At 65.5% G+C, this 17,846-nt stretch overlaps 1 protein-coding gene and 15 non-coding genes across 16 annotated transcripts in view; 9 read left to right on the top strand and 7 right to left on the bottom strand.

The window, feature by feature from the left end:
• Apoa2 (apolipoprotein A2) overlaps nucleotides 1-17,846 on the bottom strand; it is a 450,260-nt gene that overhangs the window by 168,246 nt on the left and 264,168 nt on the right. The window lies entirely within an intron of this gene.
• Trnag-gcc (transfer RNA glycine (anticodon GCC)) lies at nucleotides 98-168 on the bottom strand. The gene has a single exon. It is a non-coding gene; the product is annotated as a tRNA-Gly (tRNA).
• Trnal-cag (transfer RNA leucine (anticodon CAG)) lies at nucleotides 1,197-1,279 on the bottom strand. Its single transcript has one exon. It is a non-coding gene; the product is annotated as a tRNA-Leu (tRNA).
• On the top strand, nucleotides 1,740-1,811 carry Trnad-guc (transfer RNA aspartic acid (anticodon GUC)). Its single transcript has one exon. It is a non-coding gene; the product is annotated as a tRNA-Asp (tRNA).
• Trnag-ucc (transfer RNA glycine (anticodon UCC)) lies at nucleotides 2,357-2,428 on the top strand. Its single transcript has one exon. It is a non-coding gene; the product is annotated as a tRNA-Gly (tRNA).
• On the top strand, nucleotides 2,752-2,823 carry Trnae-cuc (transfer RNA glutamic acid (anticodon CUC)). The gene has a single exon. It is a non-coding gene; the product is annotated as a tRNA-Glu (tRNA).
• Nucleotides 6,290-6,360, bottom strand: Trnag-gcc (transfer RNA glycine (anticodon GCC)). The gene has a single exon. It is a non-coding gene; the product is annotated as a tRNA-Gly (tRNA).
• Trnal-cag (transfer RNA leucine (anticodon CAG)) lies at nucleotides 7,387-7,469 on the bottom strand. The gene has a single exon. It is a non-coding gene; the product is annotated as a tRNA-Leu (tRNA).
• Trnad-guc (transfer RNA aspartic acid (anticodon GUC)) lies at nucleotides 7,930-8,001 on the top strand. Its single transcript has one exon. It is a non-coding gene; the product is annotated as a tRNA-Asp (tRNA).
• Trnag-ucc (transfer RNA glycine (anticodon UCC)) lies at nucleotides 8,537-8,608 on the top strand. Its single transcript has one exon. It is a non-coding gene; the product is annotated as a tRNA-Gly (tRNA).
• Trnae-cuc (transfer RNA glutamic acid (anticodon CUC)) lies at nucleotides 8,932-9,003 on the top strand. The gene has a single exon. It is a non-coding gene; the product is annotated as a tRNA-Glu (tRNA).
• Nucleotides 12,459-12,529, bottom strand: Trnag-gcc (transfer RNA glycine (anticodon GCC)). Its single transcript has one exon. It is a non-coding gene; the product is annotated as a tRNA-Gly (tRNA).
• Trnal-cag (transfer RNA leucine (anticodon CAG)) lies at nucleotides 13,557-13,639 on the bottom strand. Its single transcript has one exon. It is a non-coding gene; the product is annotated as a tRNA-Leu (tRNA).
• Trnad-guc (transfer RNA aspartic acid (anticodon GUC)) lies at nucleotides 14,100-14,171 on the top strand. The gene has a single exon. It is a non-coding gene; the product is annotated as a tRNA-Asp (tRNA).
• On the top strand, nucleotides 14,714-14,788 carry Trnag-ucc (transfer RNA glycine (anticodon UCC)). Its single transcript has one exon. It is a non-coding gene; the product is annotated as a tRNA-Gly (tRNA).
• Nucleotides 15,112-15,183, top strand: Trnae-cuc (transfer RNA glutamic acid (anticodon CUC)). Its single transcript has one exon. It is a non-coding gene; the product is annotated as a tRNA-Glu (tRNA).

Genomic DNA, 17,846 nt, shown 5'->3' with positions numbered 1-17,846 from the left:
CTGGTGCAGGTGCAGGCCAGGGGGGTGCAGCTGGAGCGGAAGGAGGCTGCGCTCTGCTTAGGCGCTGGGTCTGGAGGACCAAAAGGGGACCAGGCGCTGCATGGGCCGGGAATCGAACCCGGGCCTCCCGCGTGGCAGGCGAGAATTCTACCACTGAACCACCCATGCACCGGCGGCGGTCGCCATCCGACGCAGCCACAGCCGGCGCTCACCAGTTGTCCCGCGGGACACTGGTCCCCGGTCGGAGGCGAGCTGAGCCACACACTGTTCGCCTGGAGCGTGCACCAGGGGCCCGATGGCGCAGGGAGCAAAGGAGCAACCAGAAGGAGAGGCTGCTGGATCGTGGTGGTCGTGGCGGCGGTGGCGGTGCCAGCGGGTGTGTGCGGGAAGGCAGAAGTGTCGCGCGCTGGGGAGGGGCCGGGGGTGGGAGCGGGGAGAAGCGGACTCGCCCCGGTCTGCCCTTTCTCCGCCGCCCAGGCCCGTCACGCTGCCGCAAACGTGGCCCGTGCCTGAATCCCAATCAGGACAGGTGACCTGCGGCAGGCGCTGCTGAGCGCGCCTGTTGTGCTCAGCGCCTCGACGCGCAGAGATGGGGACCCAAGGCGCTGGTGCGCTTGGCGCTGGGGGCCTGGGGGTGAGGTGTGGCGCCGAGGTGGTCTCGGCAGGGGCTTGGAGTTTATGGGCTGGCCCGGGGTGGTAGAGGGCGAAGGTGAGGGGGGGGTGGCTATCATTGCGGGTTTGGCCTGGCCTGCCGGGTGCTCTGCGCCTGGGGAATGGGGGCGTCGATGTGTGCGTGTGTGTGTGTGTGTGTGTGTGTGTGTGTGTGTGTGTAGGCAGAGGATGGAGGGTCTTGTGGGATGGTCGACGTGTCCCGTGGACCCGAATCCCCACTGCCCCTCCTCGCCGGCTCCCGTACCACCTGCGGGCCAAAGAAAGAGAGGCTCTTTTCCTCTGGGGAAAGAGCCGAGGAGGTGATTCAGAGAAACCACCTCTGCGTGTCCGAATGGCCTGTGGCGGAGGGTTGAAGGCGCCGGCGCTTGCGACACTGGCGTTTATGCGCGAGCCTTTCGGGTGGGCGCCAGGAGCGGAGGGGCGGAGGCGTGCGACCACGGGGGCGAGAGATTGGAGAGTGGGCAAAGAGGGCGCGAGCCGGGAAGAGGGCATCGGTGGGCGTCTCTGGGGCTAAAAGGTGGGCTTGTCAGGAGTGGGATTCGAACCCACGCCTCCAGGGGAGACTGCGACCTGAACGCAGCGCCTTAGACCGCTCGGCCATCCTGACGGCGGGCCTGGGCGCGTGGCCGCTCCCCTGGCTGGGACCCGGCGCGGACGCCCGGTACCGTTCCTCGGCGTGGGTGCGCAAGCGGCGGAGGGCAAGCCAAGTCAGTCTCTGCCGCTCGCTGCGGCGTGCAGGCCGCCACGCCCTCCTCCCCTCCTCCCCGAGCGGCGCTTGCTAGTCCGCGCGTCTTCCCCTCCTCCCGGCGCGGTGGCTCGATGCCCGCGTCGGAGGCGGCGGGGCAGGGCGCACCGGGTTGGCTGGGTGGCAGCCGGGTGCAGCTCGAGGTCAGGCTCCGGACCGGGTCGGCTCGCCTCGCCTTTGTCCAGAGTGCTTTGTTGTGTGAGCGTGTGTCCCGCACGTGCCAGATGCTTGCGGTGGGCAGGCGGACGAGGGAGGGCAGGGCCGGGCGTACCAGGGCTCGGGACAGCGGACTGGCGCCCAGAGGGCGGGGCGGGCGTCGCTGTCCTCGTTAGTATAGTGGTGAGTATCCCCGCCTGTCACGCGGGAGACCGGGGTTCGATTCCCCGACGGGGAGGCAGCCGCCCTTTTTGGCCACCGGCGCGAGGTCTGCGACCCAGCCTCTCGCCCTCAAGGGGCGTGCCCTTCTTCCTCCCTCCGCCCACCGCCACCTGGTACCTGGCCTGCCACGTGGTCGCCCCAGACGAGCGGCCCTGCCCGCCCTGCTGGGCCCGGCCAGGCCAGGCCAGGCCAGGCCCGCGCCACCCGAAGTCCTTGTGGGAGTGGGCTCCGTGAGGCCGGCAGGGGCAGGAAAGCGTGGGAGGCGACCGAGTGAGTGAGGACCGTCCTTCTGGCTGTCGGGCCGTGGCGGCGGCGTCGCTGGGCCCCGCGCCCGGCCCCACGCCGCAACGTGGAGCCGAGGGCTCAGTCGGGAGCAGCACGGCTGCAGCAGAAGGCCGGCGCAGCGGAGCTGCTGGGCTCTGGGCTGGGCTGGGCTGGGCTGGCGCTTTTTGGCGCCGTGGCAGCCAAGAGCTGCGGGCGTCGGGCAGGCCCGCGTCAGGCGGTGGCGGCGCTCGCTCGTGGCAGTCCCGGCCGGCCTGTGGGCGCTGGCCGGGCCGTGCGGCGTTGGTGGTATAGTGGTGAGCATAGCTGCCTTCCAAGCAGTTGACCCGGGTTCGATTCCCGGCCAACGCAGCGGGCTGACCTTTTGCCGAGACCCGGGGCCGCAGAGGGCGGCCGGGCTGGCACGCAGCTGTGCTTGCAGGCGCGGGAGGGTGTGTGGCAGAAGGAGGCGCGGCGATGTTTTGAGGGTGCCCCGAGCAGGAGGGGAGCTGCTAAGGCTGAGGGCGGTCGGGTTGCCAGGGGCGCCGGGTGGGCTGGCGGGATTTGGTTAGCAAGTGAAGCCCAGCCGGCGGTGCAGGTGCCAGGCGCCAGGCGCCAAGCTGCCAGCTGCCAGCTGCCAGCTCGAGAGGAGGCGCTGGCTCCAGGGCGGGAGCGCGGGGGACGCAGGCCGACGCTCCCTGGTGGTCTAGTGGTTAGGATTCGGCGCTCTCACCGCCGCGGCCCGGGTTCGATTCCCGGTCAGGGAAGCCTTTCTTCTTCTTCTCCGCCGTCCACCACCGACGTCGGCTTCGTCTTCGCACCACACCTCCCCTTTTGGCCAACAGGCCCGCCCGGTCCACCTACGCCCCAATGAGACGGGACTTCCCGCCCAGCCCTTGTCCGTCAGCGCTTCCTTTTCTCCTGGCTGGCCCGCTCGCCCGCCCTCCACCCATCTTCACCCTTCAGCGTGTCCCCTCTTCCTTGCCCTAGGCTCACCCAAGGGCCCTCGCAGCCCCACGCACACAGGCCAGGTCAGCCTCTCTACTCCTCTGGCTGCCAGCGGACCCACCACCCTCCACCACCACCCCCATCGCCGTCACCACCACCCCCATCGCCACCACCACTACCACCACTACCATCACCAGCGGCCAACAGCACCCACCCACCAATGCAGGACGATCGCTGGTTCCTCACTCCTCTCGCTACAGCTTCCCGCCTCTCCCTTCCCCTCCCCTCCGCTGTCCCCCCAGTCCCCTCCCCTCCCTTCCCCTCCCCTGCCGTCCCCTCTCCTTTCACACAGAAGGCACAAGCACCCACGCACGCACAAGGTGCTGAGAACTGAGGGAAAACCAGAGCGGTTCCTTGCTCTTCATGCCTCAAGAAACACCGTGCCCTTCATCCGCTTCACCTGCTCTTCCTGAGACTTCAGTCACCTTCCCCCTGGCCTCAGCCCATAGATAGAGAGCCTCAAAATCCAATGCACGGAGAGGTGAGTTGGAGACTCGGGCCCTCCCGGTTCCTCGTGCTCGGCTGCCTCCTACAGAAACTCTTGCTGTTTTGTGAAAGGAAACTCCACGTGGATTTCGTGATTGGAATACCACACGGCTGGCAACGCCAGACTGGCTCCTTCGCTCCCTCACCCCTCGCCCCATCGCCCCATCGCCCGTTCTCTCACTCGCTGCTTCCTCCCTCATGAACTCCTCTAACCCGCCCGCTCACTTTCCCAATCAGCCACCCACTCCTTCACTGCTTCACTGCTTCTCTCACCCTCCCACCTAGCCACCCACTCATTCGCTCAACCACCCTGCCAACCCAGCCACCCATCCACTCAGTAGTGGGGGCCTCTAAGGGGCCAGGACTGTCCCACGACACTGCTCGGTCAAGGGCTCCACCTGTGTGTGACAGCGGCTTTGAAGGGGGTGCCGGTGGGGGTGTGTGGGGGGGAAGGCCGTCGGCGCTAGCGGAGCCTGAGCCAGGGAGGCGGAGGTGTGTGGAGACGTGTGGGGAGCTAGACCACCGGGTGGGCGTTTGGCGGTAGCAGAAGCCGGGCGATGAAGAAATTGGTGGTGACACAGCCAAGGGCCAAGCTGACCCGAGCGGGAGTGGGCCACGAGGGTGGGGGGACATTGGCTGGCAATACCTAGGCTCGGAATCCTATCCCCAGATGGCCAGGGACAAATGGAGAATGTCCATCTACACAGCGCCTAGATTGGATGTGTTGGAGTAGTTCCCCACTGCCGCCTCACCACAGGGCCACCCGGCTCTTCATCCCTCTGTCCGGCTTGCTCTGTGACTGCTCCCCAAAGTCAACCGCACAGCTCAGTCGGCTGGCTGCCCAAAGTTTGTTGACAGCGAAGATGACCGCTGACGTCCAGTCAAGGACCCATAGTGTGCTGTGGGCGGGACTAGGGCGAGGTCAAGGCGCCGCGGCCGCGCCCGGAGAGGATTCCCTATGGCGATACACACCCCGACCGGCGGCCAGGGCAGTTTTCTTGCCCGTGGGTCTTGGGTGGATGAACGGGAACCGTCGTCCCGGGCGGGACACCGCGCAGGCCGGGACAAAGGTCGTGACAGCAGAAAGAGGACAGAAGGACACATGGCGCCCGGGCTTGGATGGTGGCTAGAAGAGGTGTGTGTGTGTGTGTGTGTGTGTGTGTGTGTGTGTGTTTGTGTGTGTGTGTGCGGGAGAGTGCGCCCAGGTGCGAGCATGATGGGCGGGCGGGGCTGAGAGCCCCGCTGGCAGTCGGGCAGAGATTCTGAGGACCACCCCATGGATGGGAGCGTGGGAGCGACTCGCCCGAGGATGGCGCTGTCCTCCGCTTCCACTGTGGACGAGGGGCTGGCTCGAGATCCCAGGAGCCCTGGGAGGCCAGGTCAGGGGAGCTCCAGCGGTCAGACGTTGTCAACTGAGGACCTGGGAGACAGGGGCATGGCGAGGGATGCCTGGCGGCTGGGTGGGGAGCCCAGGGCCTGGGTAGGGGCAGCGGGCCTGCCGGGAGGGCGAGTCTGGAGGCGGAAAGGAACATCCGATTGGCGACCGGTGGAAGGAAGATCCAACCCCTTGTGGTCAGAGAGGTACCCGGTGACCCCCCGGGCCAGATGGTCTGGAGGCGACCAGAATAACGAGTGGCTCTGGGGTGAGTCGGGAAGTACTCCAGGGTGCCAGACAGTGCACAGGGAGAGTTGTAGAGACAGGGAGACAGAGTGAAAGAGAGATGAGAGACAGAGAGAGTAGAGGGAGAAAGATAGACCCAGAGAAAGAAGACATTACCAGACAGACAGACAGACAGACAGGGACACACAGACAAAGACAGCTAGAACGAGAGCCAGAAAGAGAGACGGACAAAGGGAGAGAGAGGGTGAAAGAAAGAGGAGAGAGACAGATGAGACAGATGAGACAGAGATAGACACAGAGAAAGAGAAGACATACACAGACAGACAAAGGGAGAGAAAGAGAGGAGAGAGCGAGAGAATATCCAGGTGATGTGAGAAGGAGGTAGGAAGGGCAAGTGGACCAGAATCGTGAATAATTCCCTGGGAGGCCACACATGGGCTTGTCAGGTATGTGTTTGGGGGCCTAGATTAAAAGAGACCCAAGGGACAGATGCAGGTCAGAATCCTTGAGCAAAGTTGTGGGTTGTAGGGCGTGAGGGGCGGTTAAGGTGGTTCGGAGGGATGAGAAGACTTGTCGTGGGTAAGCACAGCCTAGAGAACATAGAGTGTGCATATGCGATGATGTTAGTGGAGGTACTTTGAGGTCCCTGGTGTGCTTGGATGACTGCGTGACCGTGTAGGAGACACACGGCGTGTGACTGTTAGGAGAGAAGACTTCCTGTCTAGAGGTTTGGGAGCCATGGGCTTAACTTTCAGGGTGAAGAAAGGCCAAGGGACAGGGCGAGTGAGTGCAAGGATGCATTGCGGTTGGGGACGCCTGGACGCAGAATAGATTGCTGGTGACAGAAGGGCGAGGGAGAGCGAGCGAGAGAGATGCAAGGGATGAGGAGGCAGGTGTGAGAGGCGCCAGGGGTGAGGGAACTGTCTTGCAAGGGGCCGGCGGGTGGGACCCAGTTGGGTGAGTCGCGTGTGAGGCGAGCGCAGACGCAAGCGAGCAAGCGAGCGGGGCAGGTGCGTAGGTGCTGGTGCAGGTGCAGGCCAGGGGGGTGCAGCTGGAGCGGAAGGAGGCTGCGCTCTGCTTAGGCGCTGGGTCTGGAGGACCAAAAGGGGACCAGGCGCTGCATGGGCCGGGAATCGAACCCGGGCCTCCCGCGTGGCAGGCGAGAATTCTACCACTGAACCACCCATGCACCGGCGGCGGCCGCCATCCGACGCAGTCACAGCCGGCGCTCACCAGTTGTCCCGCGGGACACTGGTCCCCGGTCGGAGGCGAGCTGAGCCACACACTGTTCGCCTGGCGCGTGCACCAGGGGCCCGATGGCGCAGGGAGCAAAGGAGCAACCAGAAGGAGAGGCTGCTGGATCGTGGTGGTCGTGGCGGCGGTGGCGGTGGCAGCGGGTGTGTGCGGGAAGGCAGAAGTGTCGCGCGCTGGGGAGGGGCCGGGGGTGGGAGCGGGGAGAAGCGGACTCGCCCTGGTCTGCCCTTTCTCCGCCGCCCAGGCCCGTCACGCTGCCGCAAACGTGGCCCGTGCCTGAATCCCAATCAGGACAGGTGACCTGCGGCAGGCGCTGCTGAGCGCGCCTGTTGTGCTCAGCGCCTCGACGCGCAGAGATGGGGACCCAAGGCGCTGGTGCGCTTGGCGCTGGGGGCCTGGGGGTGAGGTGTGGCGCCGAGGTGGTCTCGGCAGGGCCTTGGAGTTTATGGGCCGGCCCGGGGTGGTAGAGGGCGAAGGTGGGGGGGGGTGGCTATCATTGCGGGTTTGGCCTGGCCTGCCGGGTGCTCTGCGCCTGGGGAATGGGGGCGTCGATGTGTGCGTGTGTGTGTGTGGGTGTGTGTTGTGTGTATGTGTGTAGGCAGAGGATGGAGGGTCTTGTGGGATGGTCGACGTGTCCCGTGGACCCGAATCCCCACTGCCCCTCCTCGCCGGCTCCCGTACCACCTGCGGGCCAAAGAAAGAGAGGCTCTTTTCCTCTGGGGAAAGAGCCGAGGAGGTGATTCAGAGAAACCACCTCTGCGTGTCCGAATGGCCTGTGGCGGAGGGTTGAAGGCGCCGGCGCTTGCGACACTGGGGTTTATGCGCGAGTCTTTCGGGTGGGCGCCAGGAGCGGAGGGGCGGAGGCGTGCGACCACGGGGGCGAGAGATTGGAGAGTGGGCAAAGAGGGCGCGAGCCGGGAAGAGGGCATCGGTGGGCGTCTCCGGGGCTAAAAGGTGGGCTTGTCAGGAGTGGGATTCGAACCCACGCCTCCAGGGGAGACTGCGACCTGAACGCAGCGCCTTAGACCGCTCGGCCATCCTGACGGCGGGCCTGGGCGCGTGGCCGCTCCCCTGGCTGGGACCCGGCGCGGACGCCCGGTACCGTTCCTCGGCGTGGGTGCGCAAGCGGCGGAGGGCAAGCCAAGTCAGTCTCTGCCGCTCGCTGCGGCGTGCAGGGCGCCACGCCCTCCTCCCCTCCTCCCCGAGCGGCGCTTGCTAGTCCGCGCGTCTTCCCCTCCTCCCGGCGCGGTGGCTCGATGCCCGCGTCGGAGGCGGCGGGGCAGGGCGCACCGGGTTGGCTGGGTGGCAGCCGGGTGCAGCTCGAGGTCAGGCTCCGGACCGGGTCGGCTCGCCTCGCCTTTGTCCAGAGTGCTTTGTTGTGTGAGCGTGTGTCCCGCACGTGCCAGATGCTTGCGGTGGGCAGGCGGACGAGGGAGGGCAGGGCCGGGCGTACCAGGGCTCGGGACAGCGGACTGGCGCCCAGAGGGCGGGGCGGGCGTCGCTGTCCTCGTTAGTATAGTGGTGAGTATCCCCGCCTGTCACGCGGGAGACCGGGGTTCGATTCCCCGACGGGGAGGCAGCCGCCCTTTTTGGCCACCGGCGCGAGGTCTGCGACCCAGCCTCTCGCCCTCAAGGGGCGTGCCCTTCTTCCTCCCTCCGCCCACCGCCACCTGGTACCTGGCCTGCCACGTGGTCGCCCCAGACGAGCGGCCCTGCCCGCCCTGCTGGGCCCGGCCAGGCCAGGCCAGGCCAGGCCCGCGCCACCCGAAGTCCTTGTGGGAATGGGCTCCGTGAGGCCGGCAGGGGCAGGAAAGCGTGGGAGGCGACCGAGTGAGTGAGGACCGTCCTTCTGGCTGTCGGGCCGTGGCGGCGGCGTCGCTGGGCCCCGCGCCTGGCCCCACGCCGCAACGTGGAGCCGAGGGCTCAGTCGGGAGCAGCACGGCTGCAGCAGAAGGCCGGCGCAGCGGAGCTGCTGGGCTCTGGGCTGGCCTGGCGCTTTTTGGCGCCGTGGCAGCCAAGAGCTGCGGGCGTCGGGCAGGCCCGCGTCAGGTGGTGGCGGCGCTCGCTCGTGGCAGTCCCCGCCGGCCTGTGGGCGCTGGCCGGGCCGTGCGGCGTTGGTGGTATAGTGGTGAGCATAGCTGCCTTCCAAGCAGTTGACCCGGGTTCGATTCCCGGCCAACGCAGCGGGCTGACCTTTTGCCGAGGCCCGGGGCCGCAGAGGGCGGCCGGGCTGGCACGCAGCTGTGCTTGCAGGCGCGGGAGGGTGTGTGGCAGAAGGAGGCGTGGCGATGTTTTGAGGGTGCCCCGAGCAGGAGGGGAGCTGCTAAGGCTGAGGGCGGTCGGGTTGCCAGGGGCGCCGGGTGGGCTGGTGGGATTTGGTTAGCAAGTGAAGCCCAGCCGGCGGTGCAGGTGCCAGGCGCCAGGCGCCAAGCTGCCAGCTGCCAGCTGCCAGCTCGAGAGGAGGCGCTGGCTCCAGGGCGGGAGCGCGGGGCACGCAGGCCGACGCTCCCTGGTGGTCTAGTGGTTAGGATTCGGCGCTCTCACCGCCGCGGCCCGGGTTCGATTCCCGGTCAGGGAAGCCTTTCTTCTTCTTCTCCGCCGTCCACCACCGACGTCGGCTTCGTCTTCGCACCACACCTCCCCTTTTGGCCAACAGGCCCGCCCGGTCCACCTACGCCCCAATGAGACGGGACTTCCCGCCCAGCCCTTGTCCGTCAGCGCTTCCTTTTCTCCTGGCTGGCCCGCTCGCCCGCCCTCCACCCATCTTCACCCTTCAGCGTGTCCCCTCTTCCTTGCCCTAGGCTCACCCAAGGGCCCTCGCAGCCCCACGCACACAGGCCAGGTCAGCCTCTCTACTCCTCTGGCTGCCAGCGGACCCACCACCCTCCACCACCACCCCCATCGCCACCACCACTACCACCACTACCATCACCAGCGGCCAACAGCACCCACCCACCAATGCAGGACGATCGCTGGTTCCTCACTCCTCTCGCTACAGCTTCCCGCCTCTCCCTTCCCCTCCCCTCCGCTGTCCCCCCAGTCCCCTCCCCTCCCTTCCCCTCCCCTGCCGTCCCCTCTCCTTTCACACAGAAGGCACAAGCACCCACGCACGCACAAGGTGCTGAGAACTGAGGGAAAACCAGAGCGGTTCCTTGCTCTTCATGCCTCAAGAAACACCGTGCCCTTCATCCGCTTCACCTGCTCTTCCTGAGACTTCAGTCACCTTCCCCCTGGCCTCAGCCCATAGATAGAGAGCCTCAAAATCCAATGCACGGAGAGGTGAGTTGGAGACTCGGGCCCTCCCGGTTCCTCGTGCTCGGCTGCCTCCTACAGAAACTCTTGCTGTTTTGTGAAAGGAAACTCCACGTGGATTTCGTGATTGGAATACCACACGGCTGGCAACGCCAGACTGGCTCCTTCGCTCCCTCACCCCTCGCCCCATCGCCCCATCGCCCATTCTCTCACTGGCTGCTTCCTCCCTCATGAACTCCTCTAACCCGCCCGCTCACTTTCCCAATCAGCCACCCACTCCTTCACTGCTTCACTGCTTCTCTCACCCTCCCACCTAGCCACCCACTCATTCGCTCAACCACCCTGCCAACCCAGCCACCCATCCACTCAGTAGTGGGGGCCTCTAAGGGGCCAGGACTGTCCCACGACACTGCTCGGTCAAGGGCTCCACCTGTGTGTGACAGCGGCTTTGAAGGGTGTGCCGGTGGGGGTGTGTGGGGGGGAAGGCCGTCGGCGCTAGCGGAGCCTGAGCCAGGGAGGCGGAGGTGTGTGGAGACGTGTGGGGAGCTAGACCACCGGGTGGGCGTTTGGCGGTAGCAGAAGCCGGGCGATGAAGAAATTGGTGGTGACACAGCCAAGGGCCAAGCTGACCCGAGTGGGAGTGGGCCACGAGGGTGGGGGGACATTGGCTGGCAATACCTAGGCTCGGAATCCTATCCCCAGATGGCCAGGGACAAATGGAGAATGTCCATCTACACAGCGCCTAGATTGGATGTGTTGGAGTAGTTCCCCACTGCCGCCTCACCACAGGGCCACCCGGCTCTTCATCCCTCTGTCCGGCTTGCTCTGTGACTGCTCCCCAAAGTCAACCGCACAGCTCAGTCGGCTGGCTGCCCAAAGTTTGTTGACAGCGAAGATGACCGCTGACATCCAGTCAAGGACCCATAGTGTGCTGTGGGCGGGACTAGGGCGAGGTCAAGGCGCCGCGGCCGCGCCCGGAGAGGATTCCCTATGGCGATACACACCCCGACCGGCGGCCAGGGCAGTTTTCTTGCCCGTGGGTCTTGGGTGGATGAACGGGAACCGTCGTCCCGGGCGGGACACCGCGCAGGCCGGGACAAAGGTCGTGACAGCAGAAAGAGGACAGAAGGACACATGGCGCCCGGGCTTGGATGGTGGCTAGAAGAGGTGTGTGTGTGTGTGTGTGTGTGTGTGTGTGTGTGTGTGTGTGTGTGTTTGTGTGTGTGTGTGCGGGAGAGTGCGCCCAGGTGCGAGCATGATGGGCGGGCAGGGCTGAGAGCCCCGCTGGCAGTCGGGCAGAGATTCTGAGGACCACCCCATGGATGGGAGCGTGGGAGCGACTCGCCCGAGGATGGCGCTGTCCTCCGCTTCCACTGTGGACGAGGGGCTGGCTCGAGATCCCAGGAGCCCTGGGAGGCCAGGTCAGGGGAGCTCCAGCGGTCAGACGTTGTCAACTGAGGACCTGGGAGACAGGGGCATGGCGAGGGATGCCTGGCGGCTGGGTGGGGAGCCCAGGGCCTGGGTAGGGGCAGCGGGCCTGCCGGGAGGGCGAGTCTGGAGGCGGAAAGGAACATCCGATTGGTGACCGGTGGAAGGAAGATCCAACCCCTTGTGGTCAGAGAGGTACCCGGTGACCCCCCGGGCCAGATGGTCTGGAGGCGACCAGAATAACGAGTGGCTCTGGGGTGAGTCGGGAAGTACTCCAGGGTGCCAGACAGTGCACAGGGAGAGTTGTAGAGACAGGGAGACAGAGTGAAAGAGAGATGAGAGACAGAGAGAGTAGAGGGAGAAAGATAGACCCAGAGAAAGAAGACATTACCAGACAGACAGACAGACAGACAGGGACACACAGACAAAGACAGCTAGAACGAGAGCCAGAAAGAGAGACGGACAAAGGGAGAGAGAGGGTGAAAGAAAGAGGAGAGAGACAGATGAGACAGATGAGACAGAGATAGACACAGAGAAAGAGAAGACATACACAGACAGACAAAGGGAGAGAAAGAGAGGAGAGAGCGAGAGAATATCCAGGTGATGTGAGAAGGAGGTAGGAAGGGCAAGTGGACCAGAATCGTGAATAATTCCCTGGGAGGCCACACATGGGCTTGTCAGGTATGTGTTTGGGGGCCTAGATTAAAAGAGACCCAAGGGACAGATGCAGGTCAGAATCCTTGAGCAAAGTTGTGGGTTGTAGGGCGTGAGGGGCGGTTAAGGTGGTTCGGAGGGATGAGAAGACTTGTCGTGGGTAAGCACAGCCTAGAGAACATAGAGTGTGCATATGCGATGATGTTAGTGGAGGTACTTTGAGGTCCCTGGTGTGCTTGGATGACTGCGTGACCGTGTAGGAGACACACGGCGTGTGACTGTTAGGAGAGAAGACTTCCTGTCTAGAGGTTTGGGAGCCATGGGCTTAACTTTCAGGGTGAAGAAAGGCCAAGGGACAGGGCGAGTGAGTGCAAGGATGCATTGCGGTTGGGGACGCCTGGACGCAGAATAGATTGCTGGTGACAGAAGGGCGAGGGAGAGCGAGCGAGAGAGATGCAAGGGATGAGGAGGCAGGTGTGAGAGGCGCCAGGGGTGAGGGAACTGTCTTGCAAGGGGCCGGCGGGTGGGACCCAGTTGGGTGAGTCGCGTGTGAGGCGAGCCCAGACGCAAGCGAGCAAGCGAGCGGGGCAGGTGCGTAGGTGCTGGTGCAGGTGCAGGCCAGGGGGGTGCAGCTGGAGCGGAAGGAGGCTGCGCTCTGCTTAGGCGCTGGGTCTGGAGGACCAAAAGGGGACCAGGCGCTGCATGGGCCGGGAATCGAACCCGGGCCTCCCGCGTGGCAGGCGAGAATTCTACCACTGAACCACCCATGCACCGGCGGCGGCCGCCATCCGACGCAGTCACAGCCGGCGCTCACCAGTTGTCCCGCGGGACACTGGTCCCCGGTCGGAGGCGAGCTGAGCCACACACTGTTCGCCTGGCGCGTGCACCAGGGGCCCGATGGCGCAGGGAGCAAAGGAGCAACCAGAAGGAGAGGCTGCTGGATCGTGGTGGTCGTGGCGGCGGTGGCGGTGGCAGCGGGTGTGTGCGGGAAGGCAGAAGTGTCGCGCGCTGGGGAGGGGCCGGGGGTGGGAGCGGGGAGAAGCGGACTCGCCCCGGTCTGCCCTTTCTCCGCCGCCCAGGCCCGTCACGCTGCCGCAAACGTGGCCCGTGCCTGAATCCCAATCAGGACAGGTGACCTGCGGCAGGCGCTGCTGAGCGCGCCTGTTGTGCTCAGCGCCTCGACGCGCAGAGATGGGGACCCAAGGCGCTGGTGCGCTTGGCGCTGGGGGCCTGGGGGTGAGGTGTGGCGCCGAGGTGGTCTCGGCAGGGGCTTGGAGTTTATGGGCCGGCCCGGGGTGGTAGAGGGCGAAGGTGGGGGGGGTGGCTATCATTTCGGGTTTGGCCTGGCCTGCCGGGTGCTCTGCGCCTGGGGAATGGGGGCGTCGATGTGTGCGTGTGTGTGTGTGTGTGTGTGTGTTGTGTGTGTGTGTGTAGGCAGAGGATGGAGGGTCTTGTGGGATGGTCGACGTGTCCCGTGGACCCGAATCCCCACTGCCCCTCCTCGCCGGCTCCCGTACCACCTGCGGGCCAAAGAAAGAGAGGCTCTTTTCCTCTGGGGAAAGAGCCGAGGAGGTGATTCAGAGAAACCACCTCTGCGTGTCCGAATGGCCTGTGGCGGAGGGTTGAAGGCGCCGGCGCTTGCGACACTGGCGTTTATGCGCGAGCCTTTCGGGTGGGCGCCAGGAGCGGAGGGGCGGAGGCGTGCGACCACGGGGGCGAGAGATTGGAGAGTGGGCAAAGAGGGCGCGAGCCGGGAAGAGGGCATCGGTGGGCGTCTCCGGGGCTAAAAGGTGGGCTTGTCAGGAGTGGGATTCGAACCCACGCCTCCAGGGGAGACTGCGACCTGAACGCAGCGCCTTAGACCGCTCGGCCATCCTGACGGCGGGCCTGGGCGCGTGGCCGCTCCCCTGGCTGGGACCCGGCGCGGACGCCCGGTACCGTTCCTCGGCGTGGGTGCGCAAGCGGCGGAGGGCAAGCCAAGTCAGTCTCTGCCGCTCGCTGCGGCGTGCAGGCCGCCACGCCCTCCTCCCCTCCTCCCCGAGCGGCGCTTGCTAGTCCGCGCGTCTTCCCCTCCTCCCGGCGCGGTGGCTCGATGCCCGCGTCGGAGGCGGCGGGGCAGGGCGCACCGGGTTGGCTGGGTGGCAGCCGGGTGCAGCTCGAGGTCAGGCTCCGGACCGGGTCGGCTCGCCTCGCCTTTGTCCAGAGTGCTTTGTTGTGTGAGCGTGTGTCCCGCACGTGCCAGATGCTTGCGGTGGGTAGGCGGACGAGGGAGGGCAGGGCCGGGCGTACCAGGGCTCGGGACAGCGGACTGGCGCCCAGAGGGCGGGGCGGGCGTCGCTGTCCTCGTTAGTATAGTGGTGAGTATCCCCGCCTGTCACGCGGGAGACCGGGGTTCGATTCCCCGACGGGGAGGCAGCCGCCCTTTTTGGCCACCGGCGCGAGGTCTGCGACCCAGCCTCTCGCCCTCAAGGGGCGTGCCCTTCTTCCTCCCTCCGCCCACCGCCACCTGGTACCTGGCCTGCCACGTGGTCGCCCCAGACGAGCGGCCCTGCCCGCCCTGCTGGGCCCGGCCAGGCCAGGCCAGGCCAGGCCCGCGCTACCCGAAGTCCTTGTGGGAGTGGGCTCCGTGAGGCCGGCAGGGGCAGGAAAGCGTGGGAGGCGACCGAGTGAGTGAGGACCGTCCTTCTGGCTGTCGGGCCGTGGCGGCGGCGTCGCTGGGCCCCGCGCCCGGCCCCACGCCGCAACGTGGAGCCGAGGGCTCAGTCGGGAGCAGCACGGCTGCAGCAGAAGGCCGGCGCAGCGGAGCTGCTGGGCTCTGGGCTGGGCTGGGCTGGGCTGGCGCTTTTTGGCGCCGTGGCAGCCAAGAGCTGCGGGCGTCGGGCAGGCCCGCGTCAGGCGGTGGCGGCGCTCGCTCGTGGCAGTCCCGGCCGGCCTGTGGGCGCTGGCCGGGCCGTGCGTCGTTGGTGGTATAGTGGTGAGCATAGCTGCCTTCCAAGCAGTTGACCCGGGTTCGATTCCCGGCCAACGCAGCGGGCTGACCTTTTGCCGAGACCCGGGGCCGCAGAGGGCGGCCGGGCTGGCACGCAGCTGTGCTTGCAGGCGCGGGAGGGTGTGTGGCAGAAGGAGGCGCGGCGATGTTTTGAGGGTGCCCCGAGCAGGAGGGGAGCTGCTAAGGCTGAGGGCGGTCGGGTTGCCAGGGGCGCCGGGTGGGCTGGCGGGATTTGGTTAGCAAGTGAAGCCCAGCCGGCGGTGCAGGTGCCAGGCGCCAGGCGCCAAGCTGCCAGCTGCCAGCTGCCAGCTCGAGAGGAGGCGCTGGCTCCAGGGCGGGAGCGCGGGGCATGCAGGCCGACGCTCCCTGGTGGTCTAGTGGTTAGGATTCGGCGCTCTCACCGCCGCGGCCCGGGTTCGATTCCCGGTCAGGGAAGCCTTTCTTCTTCTTCTCCGCCGTCCACCACCGACGTCGGCTTCGTCTTCGCACCACACCTCCCCTTTTGGCCAACAGGCCCGCCCGGTCCACCTACGCCCCAATGAGACGGGACTTCCCGCCCAGCCCTTGTCCGTCAGCGCTTCCTTTTCTCCTGGCTGGCCCGCTCGCCCGCCCTCCACCCATCTTCACCCTTCAGCGTGTCCCCTCTTCCTTGCCCTAGGCTCACCCAAGGGCCCTCGCAGCCCCACGCACACAGGCCAGGTCAGCCTCTCTACTCCTCTGGCTGCCAGCGGACCCACCACCCTCCACCACCACCCCCATCGCCGTCACCACCACCCCCATCGCCACCACCACTACCACCACTACCATCACCAGCGGCCAACAGCACCCACCCACCAATGCAGGACGATCGCTGGTTCCTCACTCCTCTCGCTACAGCTTCCCGCCTCTCCCTTCCCCTCCCCTCCGCTGTCCCCCCAGTCCCCTCCCCTCCCTTCCCCTCCCCTGCCGTCCCCTCTCCTTTCACACAGAAGGCACAAGCACCCACGCACGCACAAGGTGCTGAGAACTGAGGGAAAACCAGAGCGGTTCCTTGCTCTTCATGCCTCAAGAAACACCGTGCCCTTCATCCGCTTCACCTGCTCTTCCTGAGACTTCAGTCACCTTCCCCCTGGCCTCAGCCCATAGATAGAGAGCCTCAAAATCCAATGCACGGAGAGGTGAGTTGGAGACTCGGGCCCTCCCGGTTCCTCGTGCTCGGCTGCCTCCTACAGAAACTCTTGCTGTTTTGTGAAAGGAAACTCCACGTGGATTTCGTGATTGGAATACCACACGGCTGGCAACGCCAGACTGGCTCCTTCGCTCCCTCACCCCTCGCCCCATCGCCCCATCGCCCGTTCTCTCACTGGCTGCTTCCTCCCTCATGAACTCCTCTAACCCGCCCGCTCACTTTCCCAATCAGCCACCCACTCCTTCACTGCTTCTCTCACCCTCCCACCTAGCCACCCACTCATTCGCTCCACCACCCTGCCAACCCAGCCACCCATCCACTCAGTAGTGGGGGCCTCTAAGGGGCCAGGACTGTCCCACGACACTGCTCGGTCAAGGGCTCCACCTGTGTGTGACAGCGGCTTTGAAGGGGGTGCCGGTGGGGGTGTGTGGGGGGGAAGGCCGTCGGCGCTAGCGGAGCCTGAGCCAGGGAGGCGGAGGTGTGTGGAGACGTGTGGGGAGCTAGACCACCGGGTGGGCGTTTGGCGGTAGCAGAAGCCGGGCGATGAAGAAATTGGTGGTGACACAGCCAAGGGCCAAGCTGACCCGAGCGGGATTGGGCCATGAGGGTGGGGGGACATTGGCTGGCAATACCTAGGCTCGGAATCCTATCCCCAGATGGCCAGGGACAAATGGAGAATGTCCATCTACACAGCGCCTAGATTGGATGTGTTGGAGTAGTTCCCCACTGCCGCCTCACCACAGGGCCACCCGGCTCTTCATCCCTCTTTCCGGCTTGCTCTGTGGCTGCTCCCCAAAGTCAACCGCACAGCTCAGTCGGCTGGCTGCCCAAAGTTTGTTGACAGCGAAGATGACCGCTGACGTCCAGTCAAGGACCCATAGTGTGCTGTGGGCGGGACTAGGGCGAGGTCAAGGCGCCGCGGCCGCGCCCGGAGAGGATTCCCTATGGCGATACACACCCCGACCGGCGGCCAGGGCAGTTTTCTTGCCCGTGGGTCTTGGGTGGATGAACGGGAACCGTCGTCCCGGGCGGGACACCGCGCAGGCCGGGACAAAGGTCGTGACAGCAGAAAGAGGACAGAAGGACACATGGCGCCCGGGCTTGGATGGTGGCTAGAAGAGGTGTGTGTGTGTGTGTGTGTGTGTGTGTGTGTGTGTGTGTGTGTGTGTTTGTGTGTGTGTGTGCGGGAGAGTGCGCCCAGGTGCGAGCATGATGGGCGGGCAGGGCTGAGAGCCCCGCTGGCAGTCGGGCAGAGATTCTGAGGACCACCCCATGGATGGGAGCGTGGGAGCGACTCGCCCGAGGATGGCGCTGTCCTCCGCTTCCACTGTGGACGAGGGGCTGGCTCGAGATCCCAGGAGCCCTGGGAGGCCAGGTCAGGGGAGCTCCAGCGGTCAGACGTTGTCAACTGAGGACCTGGGAGACAGGGGCATGGCGAGGGATGCCTGGCGGCTGGGTGGGGAGCCCAGGGCCTGGGTAGGGGCAGCGGGCCTGCCGGGAGGGCGAGTCTGGAGGCGGAAAGGAACATCCGATTGGCGACCGGTGGAAGGAAGATCCAACCCCTTGTGGTCAGAGAGGTACCCGGTGACCCCCCGGGCCAGATGGTCTGGAGGCGACCAGAATAACGAGTGGCTCTGGGGTGAGTCGGGAAGTACTCCAGGGTGCCAGACAGTGCACAGGGAGAGTTGTAGAGACAGGGAGACAGAGTGAAAGAGAGATGAGAGACAGAGAGAGTAGAGGGAGAAAGATAGACCCAGAGAAAGAAGACATTACCAGACAGACAGACAGACAGACAGGGACACACAGACAAAGACAGCTAGAACGAGAGCCAGAAAGAGAGACGGACAAAGGGAGAGAGAGGGTGAAAGAAAGAGGAGAGAGACAGATGAGACAGATGAGACAGAGATAGACACAGAGAAAGAGAAGACAT

Source organism: Castor canadensis, chromosome 11 (assembly GCF_047511655.1).
Source record: "Castor canadensis chromosome 11, mCasCan1.hap1v2, whole genome shotgun sequence".
Lineage (NCBI taxonomy): Eukaryota > Metazoa > Chordata > Mammalia > Rodentia > Castoridae > Castor > Castor canadensis.
This window is presented reverse-complemented; position numbering and strand designations above follow the sequence as displayed.